Source organism: Microcebus murinus, chromosome 18 (genome assembly GCF_040939455.1).
Source record: "Microcebus murinus isolate Inina chromosome 18, M.murinus_Inina_mat1.0, whole genome shotgun sequence".
NCBI lineage: Eukaryota > Metazoa > Chordata > Mammalia > Primates > Cheirogaleidae > Microcebus > Microcebus murinus.
Genome location: NC_134121.1, coordinates 24,821,535 through 24,840,619, shown reverse-complemented (window position 1 = coordinate 24,840,619; position 19,085 = coordinate 24,821,535). Strand labels below are relative to the sequence as shown.

General features: G+C 35.7%; 1 protein-coding gene across 2 annotated transcripts in view; it reads left to right on the top strand.

Annotated features, from left to right (window-relative positions):
* Positions 1–19,085, top strand: part of MYO1D (myosin ID) — a 342,717-nt gene that overhangs the window by 152,073 nt on the left and 171,559 nt on the right. The gene's annotated exons all lie outside the window — the stretch shown is intronic.

The following is a 19,085-nucleotide window of genomic DNA, read 5'->3' as shown; positions in this document are numbered from 1 at the left end:
TACTGGTTTGCTTGTTGGATTTTCCTGTAAACTCTCCGTTTGTACCTTTTGTCTGTTTTTCAACTGGATTTGGTGCTTTCTTGTTGATTAGCAGAAATGCCTTGAATATTCTAGACATTAATCTCTTTTTCACTTTGGACATTATAAATATAGTCTCCTATTCTTTAGGCAGTGTCATGAATTTTATCCATAGCATGCTTTGTTGAACAGAATTCTTAATTTTGACATAATCAAATTCTTCAATTTTTATGCCTTATAGCTTATGCTTTGGAATTTTAAGAAGACTTTCATTGTCTCTAGGTCACAAAAATATTATCCTATATTTTCTTCTATGAACTATATAGTTTTATTTTTCACATTTAAATCTTTAATCCATTTAGAATCCACCTATGTATGTACATAGTTTTAGATAGGAATCCAGTGTTATTTTCCTCTGTATGGTAAGCCAGCTTTCTCAGTACCATCTAAATAGTCTGTCCTTTTCCCATTGATTTGTGGTGCTACTTTTATCATATATTAAATTCTTATACACACACATTCTATCTCTGTGTGCTCTATTCTGTTCCATTTTTCTATTTGCCTGTTTTTACACTAATACCATACAATTTTTATTGTCATCTGCCTTAGTGTATTGTAGGATAAGTCCATCTTCCCTACTCTTTATTATTAGAGTTGATTAACCTATACATAGACCTTTATTCTGTAATCTGCATTTTAATGTGTATAATAAATTCATGAAATTCAATAATAATTTTTATTAGGATTGCAGGGGATATAGAGATTAATTGGGAAGGATTAACATTTTTATAATACTAAATCATCTTATTAAGAGTATAAAATGGGTTTATTTAAATCATCCTCATTGACCTTTAGAATTAGGCCTTATAAATTCATGGTTAATTCCTAGATATTTTATTGTTTTGTTGCTGCTGTGAATTTTTTATTATAATTTCTACATGGTACAGAGAAATAATACTGGCTTATGTTGCTTTATCTATATCCATAACAAAACCTTTCTTGGTTCATATTTATTGATTCTGTTAGTTTTTCTTTAAGTAAATGATTAAATCACATACAAATAATAAAAGTTTTCTCTTCCAGTTGCCAAGCTGTGTCTTAGTGTTGGTCTCTTTTCATTTGTTTTGCCTGGAACTCAGAAAAACTTTTGGAGTGAAATACTAAATTCTGTTTCATCCCAAAACAGTTTTCTTCTATTGTTTTTTTTTTAAATGTTGCTTTTGTTCAGTTCTGTTTTCTTTCTCAAGAATGCTTGTAAATTTGCAAGTTGGATCTCTGTTTTCTACCTGCCATAGTAAATTATTCTCATGCATCTGTTCCTTTCTAGCTTCACATCCCTGAATCCTTGTCCTTGATCTTAAGTACTTAACTGTGCGTGTGTGTGTGTATGTGTGTTTTCCAGACCTGTTACTATGTCTGTCTTCTTTTTACCTATACAAGAGATTGATTCAGGTTCAGAGTTAGGCTCTGAACCAGAGTGACCATACCTCTCAGTTTGCTTGGGACAGCCCTGGTTTATGAACATTCCCTGTTAAAACTGTGAATGTAATAGTACCCCTTTCACTCTCAAAAGTGTCCCAGTATGGATAATAAACTATATAGTCAGCCTACCTGGAACTCACTTTCTGTCCACTTGGTGGCTGATAGAACCCTCTTTTTACATCTACAGTGGCAGTTTATTCACTTCTTGCACAATTGTCAGTGTCCCACAGACTTTAGTCTGTTACAGCTCTACTAGCCAAAGATGGGGTGGGTCTACCCTTCCTCATCCAGCCCCTACAGCCCAGCTCATGCATAAAAAGATACACTTCCAGGTAAACACAGCTACTAGCGTTCTTCCTTTCTTGGTCCCCTCTGACAGCACTTTGCTTCTAGAAATGTAGCATGCCATTACCAGTCCCTACCTCTGCTTTCTTCCTGATGAGAAATTACAATCTATACCTAGGAAAGAGAAATTCTAAAAGAAAAGAAATGCCGGCTTCAAAAACTATCACCCATGCAGTGGAAGGAGAGCCATCCCATCTTCTTTGTGAGATAGATCTCACATTTCTTAACCATAAGGCAGTAGAGTAGGAAATATAAGGATCTCCCTGTCTGTTCTCAGGGAGATCATTCTAGGGTGTGTTGTATGTGGTCTACTGATTATGTTTTTTAGATCAGCTGCATTGGCCATAAAATTATGGAAAGGTTGGGCACTGTTGCTCACATCTATAATCCCAGTACTTTGGGAGGCTGAGGCTAGAGGATTTTGAGGCCAGGAGTTCAAGACCAGCCAGGGCAACATTAATGAAACCCCATTTCTATAAAAAATTTTTTTTTTAAATTTTAATTAGCCTGGTGTGGTGGTGTACTCCTGTAGTCCTAGCTGCTTGAGAGGCTGAGGTGGGAGGATTGCTTGAGTTTCAGAGTTAGAAGCTACAGTGAGCTATGATTGTGCCACTGTACTCCAGTCTGGGTGACAGAGCAAGACTCTGTCTTAAAAAAAAAAAAATGGTGGAAATTTCTCTGGCCTTTTGGGAATAATAGGTCATCAGTCACCTAACATATGATATGTGTTTTCACTTTTTGTATATCCTTATAAGAATTTAATGGAAAGTCAGGAGAGGCAGTATTAGAAACTGCTATTTTAAACAAGAATCTCCAACAACTGATTTTTATTTCCTTCTTAAATAAAAATGGTTTTATCTTTTTTTTATTATATAAGTAAAATATGCTCATTGTGAAAACAAATTCAAACCATACAGAAGACTATAAGGGAAAATGTCAAAACTCACCTAAAATCTGACCATCCAAAGGTACAGGCCATCCATTTTGACATCTTCCTGTGCACATATTTATTAACACTAACATATATATTATAATATGAATGAGGTAATTATTTATATGAAGATATTTTATGATCGCCCTTCTTGTCTTCTGTAGTATTTTGTTACTTTTCCTCCCAGGTTTACCTTCTCTGCCCACGTTTCTTCTCATTGCCTGTGTTAAGAGTCCCTACAACCTTAGTTTCAGAGATCCAGCATACCAGAAGGATTCACAGGACTCGTCGTAGAGTTGTACAAATGAGTAAAATTTAATACAAGAAAACAATGCAGAGCAAAATCAGCAAAGGGCACATGGGGCAAAATCCAAAGGAAACCAGGAGCAAGCTTCCAAGAGTTCTCTCCCAGTGGAGTTGCATCACGCATGCCCAATTCCAGCAATGAGTTATGTCAGCCCACATGCCAAGTGTCATCTACCAGGGAAGCTCATTAGATACTCAGTGATCAAAGTTTTTATTGGAGGTTGGTCATTTAGGCACCCTCTGCCTACTATGTACCAAAATCTCAGATTCCCAGAAGGATAAAGGTATTCAGCACAAATTATACTATTTGTACAAGGAGTTTAAACACAGTGAGCCACTCTGATCACTTAGGAAAAGTTTTATATCAGTGTAGGGAACTGTTTACCAGCAACTTCCCAGACACCAGCCAAGGGCCAACCTCGCAAGCAGGCCTTGTGAGAATAGCAGTCTCAGGCTTGCTATGTTAACTCTTTTCGGGACACCCTCACAATCTTCCCATAACACTAATAGACTTCCTCATGCATATAACCTTCCTTACTGGTGCCTTCATTTCTATGCACTGGATTCCCAGAGCAAGACTTTTGACATATATATATATATATATATATATATATGTATATATATATATATATATGTATATATATGTGTGTGTATATAGATATATATATGTCAAAACATATATATATTTTAATCATAACAATTCATATTTCTACTCACTATATGGATGACCTCTTTTCCCTAAATTTTGACCACAGTGGCTTTTATCAGGTTTTGTATTCTGATCAGTGAGAAAGCATATTTATTTCTACTTTATGTATTTCCATTACTATTAATATGTGTTTATTGGCCTTTTGGATTGCCTCTCTTGTTATTTGTTTATTCATATTCTTGGCCCATTTTTCTGTCGGGTTGTTTGTATTTTTCCTGTGAATTTGTGAGAGCTATCTGTATATAATATTTTTAATTTTATATATTACACTTTTTTGTTAGTTATTTGTCATTGGACTCTATTCATGGTATACTGTTCCTTGTGAAAATTTTCACTGTTAATATAATGAAATATGTCTTTTTCCCTATAGCTTTTGGGTTTCTTTAAAAATATTATTGATCTGGAATTTATTTTTATACACAATGTAATATAGGAACACAACTCTGTTTTGTTTCAGGTGAATAACTAGCTCTTTTAACCTCATTTATTAAAAAATTCCTTTTTTCCCACTAAATTGAAATTCCACCTTTGTACAGTGTTAATTTCTTATATATGTGTGAAGGTATTTCAGGACTCACTATTTATTTATTTATTTTTTTTGAGACAGAGTCTTGCTTGTTGCCCAGGCTAGAGTGAGTGCCGTGGCGTCAGCCTAGCTCACAGCAACCTCAAACTCCTGGGCTCAAGCAATCCTGCTGCCTCAGCCTCCCAAGTAGCTGGGACTACAGGCATGCGCCACCATGCCCAGCTAATTTTATATATAAATTAGTTGGCCAATTAATTTCTTTCTATTTATAGTAGAGACGGGGTCTCGCTCTTGCTCAGGCTGGTTTCGAACTCCTGACCTCGAGCAATCCGCCCGCCTCAGCCTCCCAGAGTGCTAGGATTACAGGCGTGAGCCACCGCGCCCGGCTAGGACTCACTATTTAATTCTACAGTTAATTCCTATGTGTTACTTTTTGATTTTTAAAAATATGTATAGTTCACTGTCATCATCGAAACTATTAACTGGTCAATATTAATAATTACAGGTAGTTTGTTTAATGCACCTTATTTCCTTTTATACACAGTCAGCCCTCTGAATGCGCAGGTTTTGTATCCTGAGAATACTGTATTTTTGATTTTCATTTGGCTGAGAAAATCTGTGTGTAAGTGGACCCGTGCATTTCAAACCCATGTTGTTCAAGGGTCAGTTGTAATTAGTCATGTGTTTGATATTGTAGAAAATTTGTGAAATTACTAGAAATATTTTTTTAAGAAATAAGCATATGGATTTATTGGTTCTATAGCACATAAGTAATAGCAATACAAGTTCATGTAGGAAAATGATAAATATAAGTAATTTTATATTATTTGCAATATAATGTTATTTTGTATTAAATATAAACTTAAATTATTATCACATCACTGTTGTGTGATACATTTTGCCATATCTTGTCACCTATAAACACTTACTAAATAGTTGTAATAGCCAACTTAGTCCTGCATATGAGGAAACTGGAGTTTCCTCAATCAGTCAAACATTATTGGACATTTAGGTGTTTCAGGTTTTTCATTCTTACAAGTCTCCTTGCAGTGCTTAAAGCAACACCTGACAAATACTAAGAGTTCAGTAGATGTTAGCTATTGTTATTACTACCAGTACTTCTAGTACAGCTATTAAATATTTAGAAATATTTTTGATTATTTTGTCGGAATTCTCAGAATTGAAATTGTTGGTTTAAAAGATGTGCACTTTTAAGGTTTTCTGTACACATTTGGAAATGACCCCTAGAAAGATTGTACTAATTTACACTCCCACCAACTAATGCATGAAAGAGCTTGTCTCACTGAAGCACTGATTATTTTCATTTTTTAAAATGCTTTTTCTGGCCGGGCGCTGTGGCTCACGCCTGTAATCCTAGCTCTTGGGAGGCCGAGGCGGGCGGATTGCTCAAGGTCAGGAGTTCGAAACCAGCCTGAGCAAGAGCGAGACCCCGTCTCTACTATAAATAGAAAGAAATTAATTGGCCAACTGATATATATATAAAAAATTAGCCGGGCATAGTGGCGCATGCCTGTAGTCCCAGCTACTCGGGAGGCTGAGGCAGAAGGATCACTGGAGCCCAGGAGTTTGAGGTTGCTGTGAGCTAGGCTGACGCCACGGCACTCACTCTAGCCTGGACAACAAAGTGAGACTCTGTCTCAAAAAAAAAAAAAAAAAAAAAAATGCTTTTTCTGAATGACTTAAAACCTGAATATTTTGTCTGAATATTTAAAAATGAATTTTATAAAAAGCCCCAGTTATAATATACCCATTAAAAGAAATGAATCAGTGTAGCCAGTGAGATTTTTATAAAGGTCATTCTCTTCCTTTCATAACATACAATTGATTCACTTACTCACATACTCTCTGCATTTGTGTGTGTGTTCCTCACATCACATTTGAATGAAAAATTACTAAGACGGTATTTGTAGAAGGCACTGAAGAAACTATTTAAGGTTTTCAAAATTACAGCTTTAAGCAAGGAGTACTAGGAGATCAGTAAAGTATGTTGTTAGTTCAGTGCAGACACATGGAGCCAAGTAGAAATATATAATGACTTTTATTAAGTATGTCATGAAATCTCTCCAAGTTGATTTTGTTGTTCTAGCTTTTTTTCTTCTTCAACCTGGGCCTTCTATGTGTTATAGTCATTAATTCCCAGAAAATAAGACCCTTACTTGTTTCAGGATTAGGAAAATCCTGAAAGAAAACTTAGTTTTAACTGTTAACTAATAATTAACAATTAACTGATTTCTAATGAAAATATTACACCAAATTCTTTACAAAGAGTCATAATTCTCTGATATTCTGTGCCCATTTAGTCTAAAATATTTTGTTGTCTTGAAAGAAGAATGGGATATGGAAACCTTCAAAAAATCCCTTCCTTTTTGGGTAATGTATAGTTTTAAATTTATGTTCTCATTCTAGGGATTCATAGGGCAAGATCAAATTTGTCATATAAGGTGATATTTAGGACAGATTCTCAAAAGGAGATGGAAAAGTATTGAGAAAGTTTATTTGTTTTGTGGCCATTAACAAATTTGGATATGTTGATAGATTGGAAAAGTGGCTCTCTTGTTGACCCACCTGTAAGACAAACAGGTGTCTTTGTGAATGGTCTTTATTTGGGGGAAGTGGCCCTTTGTTAAAGGGCATCTATAATTGATTATAGACAGAGATCCCAAGTGGTCTCCATGTCATGTACTTGGACCATTTCAGATTACACAGCTTTGATTCTAGCTTTAGGAACAGAATTGTCACTTCTAATGCACCATGGTGTATACAGTTAAGGGGTCAAGGTCCTTCCTATGTCATGTAATGAAAGCTACTAAATATATAAGTTCTTTCTTTAAATGATAGTATCTTAAAGCTCTAAACATTTCCCTCTAAGCAATTTATGGGTACCCTAGGGTTCCAGTTATAGCCCATGAATTCCATAGCAGCAAGAACTGCCAACTCCGGACATTTAAATCATGCTACCCTTGACCTGCTCCATGCTCCATGCTGTGAGTTTTCCGGTTTTTATTTCAGTCCTAAATGTGGCTCACAGCATGTAGCCCCCATGACACGATGAACTGTGGGATCCACAGTCAAGCTTGGATCTAAGATCAGTTGGCAGTCTTGCATTGTAGTTACATGGAACTACAAATATGTCTTTATAAGAAATAAAAGAAATTCCTTGCTATAACTGTTCAGATGCATTGGTCTCCTGGGATCATTTGGCTCCCAGAATTTTATTTTTACTTGTCTGATGGCTTGCTGATTAGAGAATGATAGTGGTTTGATTATTAGGTCATAGCAAAATTGCTGCAATTCCAAAAGCAGGATACGAGAGAACAAGAGAATGAGTGGAGAAGAAAGTCTGTGGAAAGATATCAAAGAGAAAAAAGTGTGAAAAAGATAAAGCTGAGGAAGTAAAAAGGGTCTCAAGCCAGTGAAATAAAGCATTTAAAATATGGGCTAAAATTGTATGTGATTGTGTCTAATTGTATGTAGAATTCAAGATGGAATTGTGGGGTAGTGAGTGATCTTTTAATTCAAAATAATAAATATTTGGCATTCTACTAGCAAACTGATATTATGAAAATATGCAAAATAGGGCTACCAAACTTTATCAATAAATCAGTGCATGCATAATATGTATATACATAAGAGGCAAACCATGTGTACGTGTGCATACCATGTGTAATGATGAAAAAGGAAATAATAGAAATATGTAAGACCCATTGTCCTTTTGTGATGGTTCACAGGAAAATTTTTTTCTGTTCTACATCAGCATTAGCTGTACTTCTGGGCCACCACCCTCAAAGTGGCAGTCATGTTATTGGGAGGGGCCAGGCTGCTGCATAGCCTCCTTGTGAAATTCCTTGAGTGGTGATAATGGACAGCCTTGAAATGTTGCCCCACTTAATGGAAATGTTTCTAGTGGTTTCTGTTTATGCATGATACTGGTTGAATTGTTAAGAGAGATACATTTGAACATGTTAGGGAGATAGCCATCTATTTTAGTTGTGTTAAGAGTACTGTACTTTAAAAATCAAGAATAGATGTTGAGGCCGGATGTGGTGGCTCACACCTGTAATCCCAGCACTCTGGGAGGCTGAGGCAGGAGGATCGCTCAAGGTCAGGAGTTCCAGACCAGCCTGAGCAAGAGCAAGACCCTGTCTCTACTAAAAATAGAAAGAAATTATTTGGCCAACTAGAAATATATAGAAAAAATTAGCCGGGCATGGTGGTGCATGCCTGTAGTCCCAGCTATTCGGGAGGCTGAGACAGGAGAATCACTTGAGCCCAGGAGTTTGAGGTTGCTGTGAGCTAGGCTGATGTCACAGCACTTTAACCGGGGCAACAGAGTGAGACTCTGTCTCAAAAAAAAAAAAAAAAAAAAAGAATAGATGTTGAATTATATTGAATTGCTTTGTAGCAGGTATCAAGATGCTCGTGTGATTTTTTTTCTCTTTTGAGGTGTTCATACAGAGAAGTCTATCAATTTGGTAGTAATCCTATTAATATGTTTGCCTCAGCAAGATAACATGAATACTTTTCCTTCTTTGTCCATATTTTAGAACAGTCTACATAGCATTGGAATTAATCTGTTCAGGTTGAATTACTGTGAAACCATCTCGAAGGGAACATTTGTTGGAGCATAACTCTTCAACAACTTTCTCTAGTTCTTTATGATAATTGATCTTTTTTTATTTTGTATCTTTGTGGGATCAGTTTTGATAATTTATACTTTCCTAAAAAATCATCCAGATTCTCGAATTTAATTGAATAGAATTGAACAAAGTAATCTCTTATGTTTCTTCTCATTTCCTTTGTACCTGTAGTCATTCCCTCTTATCAATTCTTATTTTGTGTATTTGATTTATGCTCACACTGTTTTCTTTGTAAACTCCAGTTAATGATACATTTCCTTACCTTTTCTCAAAGAACCAGTTCTCTGATTGATTTAGTCTCTCATTTTCTTATTTCTAATTTATTAATTTTGCAAGCAGAGTATCTTTCTTCGACTTCCAAAATTGGGCACTTCAATCACTTTTTTCTTTCACATTTATTAATAATGGCCTGTGGAATTTGTTCTGAGATCTGCTTCTGCCGTATCTATTGGACCTGATACATTATCATTTAATTATTTTTTGTGTAGATTTCCTCTTTCCTCAAAAGTTGTTTATAAATTTTATAAAAATAATTTCCATGTGATAGATGTTTTGTGTGTATATTTTGCTTCATTTTCTAATTTTTTTCTTAATTTTTAGTTTTACTGCTTTATAATCACAGAATGATCACAGAATGTTAAATGTGCCATTTCTGCTTCTGGAATTTAGTAAGATTTACTTTGGGCCCTGGTATACAGTCATTTTGTTAGTATAATGTGAAAGAAGGTATATGTTCTTTTTCCTTTTCAATATTTTTATTATGAAAAATTACAAATATTCACAAAAGTAGAAAGAATAGTTTAATGAAACCCCATGTTCCCATTATTCAGATTCAGCAATTAACATTTTTCCATTCTTATTTTATCTAATACTCACCTCATGCTTTTATGTATGGTTTTTTTTTGTTTGAGTTTTTAAAGGAAATCCCAGATACCTTATTGTTTTACCCTTAAATACCAGTCTACAGATAAGGACTTCATATAAGGACTTCATAAGACAATCTGTCAAATATCTTTCAGTCAGTTTGGGGTTTTGTTCAAATATATTTCAGAAACTTGATATGTAATATTAATTATGATTTTCAATGACATATTTCATTTTTAGAAACTATATATTTTAAAGGTGAGTCATACACTCTTATCAAGCATGACATATAAAAAAGAGCATGACATAAATAAAGGTGGCTCGTGTATGACAAAGACTGCCCTGGTTGGTTTGTATTAATTAACAATTTGATATTATTTGTATGATCTTGTATTTTGTTAAATTTTCATTTTACATTTTATTGTTGGGTTATATAATATTATAGCTCCAATCACAAGAAGGATCTAGTGAAGGATTAAAAGTGGCTCATTAAGGCATAAACATGTAATGAAAATAGTAAATTCTGAAGCTGAGAACAGTATCATAACTGTTAATTATAAGTAGTCTCAAAGGTTAACACAGACTATAATAATTTTATAAACCAGTGAGAAGAAAAAGTGTGAATAGAATCATTATCTGAAAATTGGATTTTATTGGTTTCATCATTCATTTGCCCCTATTGCCTAATGTTTTGTTTATTATGAAACTTTGTCAGGTAGTGTTATGAAGCCAATGGGGACTCTCACATCATTTTCAAACAAAGCACACTAACTTCTTTGTGAAACCAATCAAGTGTTTTATTTCTCAAACTAAGTGCAAAACAATTATTTCTCATATAAAAATCGATTACTTTTGCACTTAAACTAGAAACAAACCAAAACCCCTACTAATATGTTAGCTGCTATTTCCTGAATGAGAAGCACTATTCTGGTTGGTTTATGAAAATTAAATTTATATTAAATAATATATTAAATTAATATTAAGTCATTACAAGAACCTTGTGAATGAGTGTCTATTATTATTTCCATTTAATAGATAATGGAACAAAAGCCACCAGGTGGGTAAGGAACTTGATGGAGGTCATACAGATGGAGACTGCCAGAGCTGGGATTTGAACCCAGGAGGTCTGCCTCCCACACACACACTTTTGACCGCTGGACACTTATACCACAGCGGCGTCATTCAGGATGTACTCCATATAGGAAAAAGAGGTTATGACTCATGCCGTTGCAGAAAAGCTTATAAAACCAGCCAAAAGGTGTGATGCTGGTGTCCTACTCAGAGAGAATACAGAATGAGATTTGGCCAAATGCCTTTATTAAATAACCTTGGTAGACATCCATCCAGTGATGTCTTCTGAATCATTTACTGTCAGGTATGTAGACTAAGATATATTTTAATGCAATTAGAAGAAAAAAGTGATGTTGAAAGTGTGAATCAACTCTCGACATAGGTATAGTAATGAAGACTGATCAATCACTCTAGTTTTTTTTTTTTTTTTTTTTTACTGAGAATACATCCTCCAGAAAAAGAGATGTTTATTTGTTTTGGTAAAAGTGACTTGAGTCATGGGTAGGTTGGGGAAAGCATGTTTGTTTGGTTAACTACTAACAAAGTATAAGCTGAATCACAGGAAGTGGGGGGTAGGGGTGCATTACTGTGGGATAAGAGAGGTTGCTCCCAGTGCCAGTCCATCGTTGCTTTATTTGCAGAGAATATTATGGTTAAAAATATGCTGCTTGATCTCAACTCAGTGTTGAAAGAAAGAAAAGCATGCCTTTTTGATTGAATGGTGGCCATTGACTCTGTTGCTTTGCAGTGTGCTAAGAGAAGAAATAGGTAGCAGGTGTCCTTTACAACACTGTGATACGTGGTTCTGCAGGGGAAGGTGCCCATATGCATTTTTAAATGACTAATAAATGTGGATTTGTTCATTCATTACTGAATGGGGACACAAAAATGAATAAGACAAGATTCCACGCAGAAACTCACAACCCAGCCAGGAAGGGAATGTGTTAGCACTCAAACCAATGAGATGGAGTAATTGTGATGCTCTGGGGTAGGCAGTGACTGCCAGGTGGGCTCAGAGAAGGGGCATGTACCTAAGCTGGGGAGAGGAGACTTTCAAGAAGAAATGCACCAAAATCTTTACTCTATTAGGTTCATGTTTTACTTGAAAATACATTGCAGGGAGGACAGATCCTAATCTGAATTTCGTAAACCAATCATATAGGTTGAGTTCATTAGAACAGGATCATTGATATTGTAGTGGGTGGATTGTTGCTGGAGTTAGTGGGTAAAATAAACTTCCTATGACAAATACAGAGAACAAAGTTTTCCATAAAAATATTCACGTTTCCCATAATAAACATAGACTAGCCCTAGTCTTTGGAATTACTAAAACAGCCCTTTCTCTGTTACAGGAAAATTCTTGCCCTTTGTAGCAAACAACCAGATGGATAACTAGCAGGCAGATATACGAGGCCACAGTGCAACTTAGGATGGCAGAATTCAATTTAAATTTAACTTGAATTTTATAAAAGGGTTATAAATATTTACTAACCTTTTCCTTATTTATCTAACAAGATGTAAAGAGCTAGCTCAGGACTCGTCTTCTCAAAGCACCTGGATCAACAAACTCCCATTCTGTCAAAATTCTTCTTTTATAGCTGTTGGTGGAGGCTGGCAGCCTCTGATTTGCTTATGCTTTTTCTGTCATGGCTTGCAATCTTCTGTTTCCACGTTATACTGTACATAGTCTTCTGCAACTTGGTTTTTATTGCTCAGAATAATATTTTTATATTAATAGTTTATTTGTGCTGTTTTATTATTAAAAAGTGACAGCAGGCCAGGCATGGTGGCTCACACCTGTAATCCTAGCACTCTGGGAGGCCCAGGCGGGCAGATCACTCAAGGTCAGGAGTTTGAAACCAGCTTGAGCAAGACCCTGTCTCTACTAAAAATAGAAAGAAATTAATTGACCAACTAGAAATATATATTCAAAAAAAATAGCCAGGCATAGTAGCGCATGCCTGTAGTCCCAGCTACTTGGGAGGCTGAGGTAGTAGGGTCGCTTGAGCCCAGGAGATTGAGGTTGCTGTGAGCTAGGCTGATGCCGCGGCACTCACTCTAGCCTGGGCAACAACGTGAGACTCTGTCTCAAAAAAAAAAAAAAAAAAAAAAAAAAAAAAAAAATGACAGCTTATTTGATGTCCTAGTAATAGTAACTTAGTTTTTCAATTTTTTGTCATTCCATGGAATGCTACAGTGAACATTTTTGTACATATTCTCTTGTCTACAAGCAAGTAAGTTTCTGTGGGGCAGCTGTTCTCAAATTTTGAGGATCCCCAAAGAACTCACCTTAGAAAATTTTACAAAATGCAAGAATATACAAGCACACGTTCCATTAGCTGTCAGAATAATGTTGTAATCACATTTGATATAGTCTCTGGAAAACTCCACTGTAGACTCATGAGAGGATGAGAATTTAAAAGGCAGATGACCTGCAGGTCTAAAATTAGTTTTGATCTTGAGGATCCCCTGAAAGGGTCTCAGCAATACTCAGGGTTCCCAGACCACACTTTGAGAACAGCTCTTGGATATATAGCCCAGACTGCAAATGCTAGGCTGTAGAGTATGCACATTTTTAAGTTCACTGAAGATTGCCCAGTTGCTTTCCAAAATAATTGTACCAGTTTACACTTACCAAGAAATGTATAAGAGTTTTTACTTTTCTATGTCCTTATCAACAATTTGAATTGTCAAACTTTGTAATTTTGGGCAATCTAATTTTGACCCGAGTATGACCTTTACTTTTCTTCTAAGTTCAGCTATGCACAGAGGTATTTGTTACGTTTTTATAGTAGTGGCAATATCAGGTTATCTGTTCTGCTACTTTCCTGTCATATTCATTGGAAATCCCATTGAACATTTAAGAGAGAGAAGTGATGTGGTCAGTTTGTGAATTTTAAATGGATCTATGTCAAGGAGAGATTAGAAGTCAACAATACTGGAGACAAGATGGCCAGTTAAGAGCCTATTGCTATAATCTAGGTGAAAGCTAACGAGGACCTAAAGCTACCAGCAGTGGTAGTTGAGATAGGGAGAAATTAGAGAAATACTTAGGAAGTAAAATTAGCAGACCATGATAGTTGCTTGGATGAGAGACTGCTAAAAGTCAGGAATCAGGAATCAATAATGTCTAGGTTATAATTTAGGGTCCTGGATAGCCGGCGTCACTAACAACTGAGATAGAGGTAGAAGGTACAGAAGCAGGAGCGTATTTGAGGATATTAATAATGTGGGACATGATGTGTTTGAAGTGCGTATGAGACATTCAAATAGAGATGACCAGCAAGCAGTTGGATATATGAGTCAGGGAAGCAAAGGAAGTAGCAAATTTCAAATAAGAAGGAATGCTGAGACATTGTAGACGCGTTCAACACAGTAAGGACTAAAAAGTGCCCCTTAATCTGGCAATTAGCAGGTCATTGGTTTATTAATAACCATCATGCTAAAGGTGATCAGGATGAACACAGCGTATAGGATAAGAAAACCAAGTACCAGAGTCCTCCAGCAAGAAAGCATATTGAACATATATTGGGTAAATCATGGTAATAGAAATAAATATAGGAAAGGCATATGTTCCTCATGAAGAAAGCAAGGAATGTTTATCTTCTATAAAACATTTAGGAAATATTGAAACATTAAAGGCTTACCCCTACATATATTACTAAGCAGTGCTGTTAGAATAGCAATACTGTGTACAAGTCATTGATCTTACTATTGTGAAGAAAATTTCTGTTAATTTGTAATATAAGCCTATAACTGATCTATTTAGTATTTACATATTGACAAAGGTAAAGCCCTTTTTGAACAATAAAAATGCTTCAGCATAAATTTAACATCGAAACAACACAATAGTCTTCCCCACCACCCCTCCAATCCAGCCTTCTTTTTCCCTCCTCCCACCCAATTGGTGCATAAAAAGATAAAAGCATATTTGGAAAATAATGGTGACATGTCAAAAATAATTTGTTTCTTATTATCTCCTCTCAGACACCACCAATAAGCCACCACTGCCACCCCATCTCCAGCCCCCTCCCCCATAAGTTGGAAGCAGATGATTTGCTCTCCTGAAAGAGCAGCAAATCCGTTGCCTGGGTGATTTCTCATTACTAAGGCAACCAATTTGGTGCATCAGTGTGAATCCCAATTTTAAAATGTAATTATGCCAAGATATGTACATATGCTTGAGATTTACTTAAAAGAAGTCTGTTCCCCTTTGGAAGGGAAACATTTCCTATGTTAGGAGAAAGAAGGGGGAAAATACTGCTTTTATTCTTTGCTAGCTTAAATACACCTTTCAGTTGAGCCCACACTATGTTTAGTAAAACAGCTTGCATTGGTTTCTCCCTCACCACTTTTTTTTTTTTAAACTTGAGATGTTCTCTTTCCAAGACACTTCTCTCTTGAGACCTGTCACTCATAACCGAACAGCTGTTGTCTCCATGGCAACACTTTCTGGCCCCTATAGGTGGTAGTAGGGAAAAAAGGAAGAAAAAAAAAAAAACCATGGCTACATTTTCATTTTGCTTTTCTTTTTTAATTGCTACGAGCTCAAGAGATTTGATTCTTTGTAAGGAATTAATTAATGAAGGGGAAGTGATTCAGCAAATAGATATTTACATTAAATTATAAAACTTCTGAACATTTTAGTGAGGATTGCTATCCCAGACCCAAATGAAGGATCTTTGAGATAGTGTGTGTACAATCAAAAGCTGTCTGGAGGAAGACTGTATTACAGAGGTAGCTGAAGATCTGCATAGCTAAGTAAAATACCATTTAGTCGCTGCTGAGCAATTATTTTTTTTCTTTCTCACCAACAATAAAAAATTGTTTAAAAATAAAAAGGACATGTTTGGGTGCAGGGAGTATTTACCTTAATTATCAGCCTTATTAAATATGAAATCTGTGCAACTCATTAAGTTTACCGTCTGCTGTAGTTGCCAGGAAGCTCAGGGCTCATATTTATATTCAAATCCAGGAACCATCCTTAATTTGGGATTTTGAGTATAACTATCTCCCTTTCTCCCTACACCTCTGCCCCTATCACCTAGCTGTCCTTTTTTAATTCTTACTTTGGTAATTCAGTTAACCTTTTATAGTAAGTTCCCTCTGATCCTTTTGGAAATAATTAGGAAACAAATATTAAAGGCAGTGATGAAGATATTTTATGAAATAGCCATTCACTGCTTAGGGACAACACTGACATTTAATGCAAAATATCACCCCCCAAAAAGATGATTTTTTTAAAACAGAGTTCTCTGAAAAGACTTTTCTAAAGTTCATAATTTTGCTGCATATTTCATTAAGCTAAGAAACTTCATGGGTGACAAAATATATACTATTTACCAAGTTGGGTATATCATGGAATATATGTAGTGTAAGTGTGAGAAATACAGAGTTGAGATTTATTTTATTTTAATTTTCTTACTATAGCACATGCATATAACTGCAACCAAGAGATCTAAGTATCTTAGAAATTGCACACATTCTTTGTCATGAAACATTTAAACACATTCTGCTTAGACTATCAAGTTTTGCTAACCAAAAAAAAAAGTTTATGAAATATTCAACATGTTCTGAGGAATACATATATTTAGAGCATTCAGTTTGTCTTAATGAAGAGACATATAGTGGCTTTAAGCTCTATTTTTGTAATTTCAGCAACTACAGAATATGAATACCTTTAATATACAAAAGATTCTTCCAAAGAAATGAGGTAAATATCTTACCAGAAAACTGAGCAAGGCCAGGTGTGGTGGCTTATGCCTGTAATCCTAGCACACTGGGAGGCTGAGGCGGGCAGATTGCTCAAGGTCTGGAGTTCGAAACCAGCCTAAGCAAGAGCGAGACCCCCTCTCTACTATAAATAGAAAGAAATTAATTGGCCAAATAATATATATAGAAAAAATTAGCTAGGCATGGTGGCGCATGCCGGTAGTCCTAGCTACTTGGGAGGCTGAGGCAACAGGATTGCTTGAGCCCAGGAGTTTGAGGTTGCTGTGAGCTAGGCTGACGCCACGGCACTCACTCTAGACTGGGCAACAAAGCAAGACTCTGTCTCAAAATAAAAAAGAAAACTGAACAAAAATATGGATGATCAGTCTACAAAAATGGCAAGCAACTATATTTTCACCTGTCAAATACTCAGGGTTATTCAAAACATACACCGTGTTGCTGAGGACATGTGTATTACTGGCATAAGAGGAAATTGGTGGCGGGACATGGTGCCTCACTCTGGTAATCCTAGCACTCTGGGAGGCCAAGGTAGGAGGATCCCTTGAGCTCAGGAGTTTGAGACCAGCCTGAGCAAGAGTGAGATCCCATTTCTACTGAAAATAGAAAATTTAGCCAGGCATCATAGTGTGTATCTGTAGTCCCAGCTACTCAGGAGGCTGAGGCAGGAGGATTGCTTAAGCCCAGAAGTTTGAGGTTGCTGTGAGCTAGGCTGTTGCCACGGCACTCTACTCAGGGCAACAGAGTGAGACTCTGTCTCAAAAAAAAAAAAAAAAAAAAAAAATATATATATATATATATATATAGTTGGTGATAACTTTCTAGAGGGGTAGTTTGGCAGTGTGTTTCCAAAAATCAAAAAATTATGTTTGCCTCTAATCCAGCAATTATTCTAGAAATTAATACTAAGTAAACTCTTAAGAATTTATGTAAAAAGTTAGTAGTAAGAATTTTCTTTGTATCATTTCTCATGAAAGTGGAAAATAATGGAGAATCTTAAATGTTAAGAAATTATGATACATCTGTACAATAGAAAACTGTGTGGCCATTAATAATGACAATGTAAAAAAAATTATTAACATTAAAAGTGTTGATGTTAAGTGAAAACACTTGCCACAAAACAAGATGTTCAGTATGATTCCTCTTTAACCACATTGTCAATTCTGGAAATATCTACACATATCTGCATACACATCCATTATATATACTGAAGAAGAACCAATGAGTCATTCTTTTCATAACTGAAGAAAATTTAGGATTATTTTTATTCAGTGCTTTTTGTCAAAATCTTGATGTTGCCAAACATTGCTATCTGTTCAAACTTAGTACTCTAATGGTAGTCCATATTTTTAAGAAAATTTAATTTCAACATAGGTTTATTAGTCAGTTGTCTTGAATTGATTTTACTGTATTTGTATGGATAAGAAACAAAATACTCATAGAAAATATGTTGGTGACAAATATCCATGGGGAACTAAAAATAAAATCAAGCATTTATAATGTAACTACAGGTATACAAAGCACGTACTTTATTCATGAGTTTATTATACTTTAAATAGTGGAACAGCATATAACCTTAATCACATTATTTTATTATAGAGTGATACATGTTCATTGTAAGATATTGTTTAAAAATTTAAAGAAAGGAATAATGTCACCTTGCATCTCACCGCCAAGAGATAACCACCGTTAACATTTTGGAATATATTGTTCCAGTCTTTGTCCTACTCTCTCTGTTATACACATACGCACAAAATTTTTTTTTTTTAATCTGAGTCGAACTGTCTGCACTGTAAATGAGTATTCCAATGTGAAAGTCAGCAGAACCAGGGTGATTGATGGCTGTGATACTGTGCCCCTAAACTACTTCTAGGTGATCTTCCAGGCTTCCTTCCTTGGCTCTGATTCTGCACAGCATCACAATCTTAGGTTTAATGTTGTTCCTCTGTTCAAAAACCCTTCAATCATCTACAAAATTAAGACCAGAGTCTGGCATCAACCAACTACATCTCCTGTTATACCACAGTATGACTTTTTTTTTTTTTAAAGGACCCCTCAAACACATCTGCTTTTTCTGCCGTACATTTTTGCACCTACTTGTCTTTTTATTATAGAGTATTACAGGGGTACAAGCCTTTTTGTTATATAAATTGTTTTTGTACAGTTTGAGTTAAAGTTACAAGTGTGTCTATCACCCAGAGAGTGTGCGTTGTACCCGTTAGGTGTGAATTTACCCAACCCATCCTCCCCCCACCTGCTTATTTCCTGTGAATTCCGTTTCCATATGGCTTTTGCACATACGCTTTGCCTTGCTTTCCGTGTTCTTCAGATTCAGTTCTGTCTCCTCACCAAAGTCCTCCTGGCCAGACCAGTCTACACTTGATCTTAGCCAAAAGGCTGAGAAACAATGGCCAGACCAGTCTAAATAAAGTCACCTATATTTCT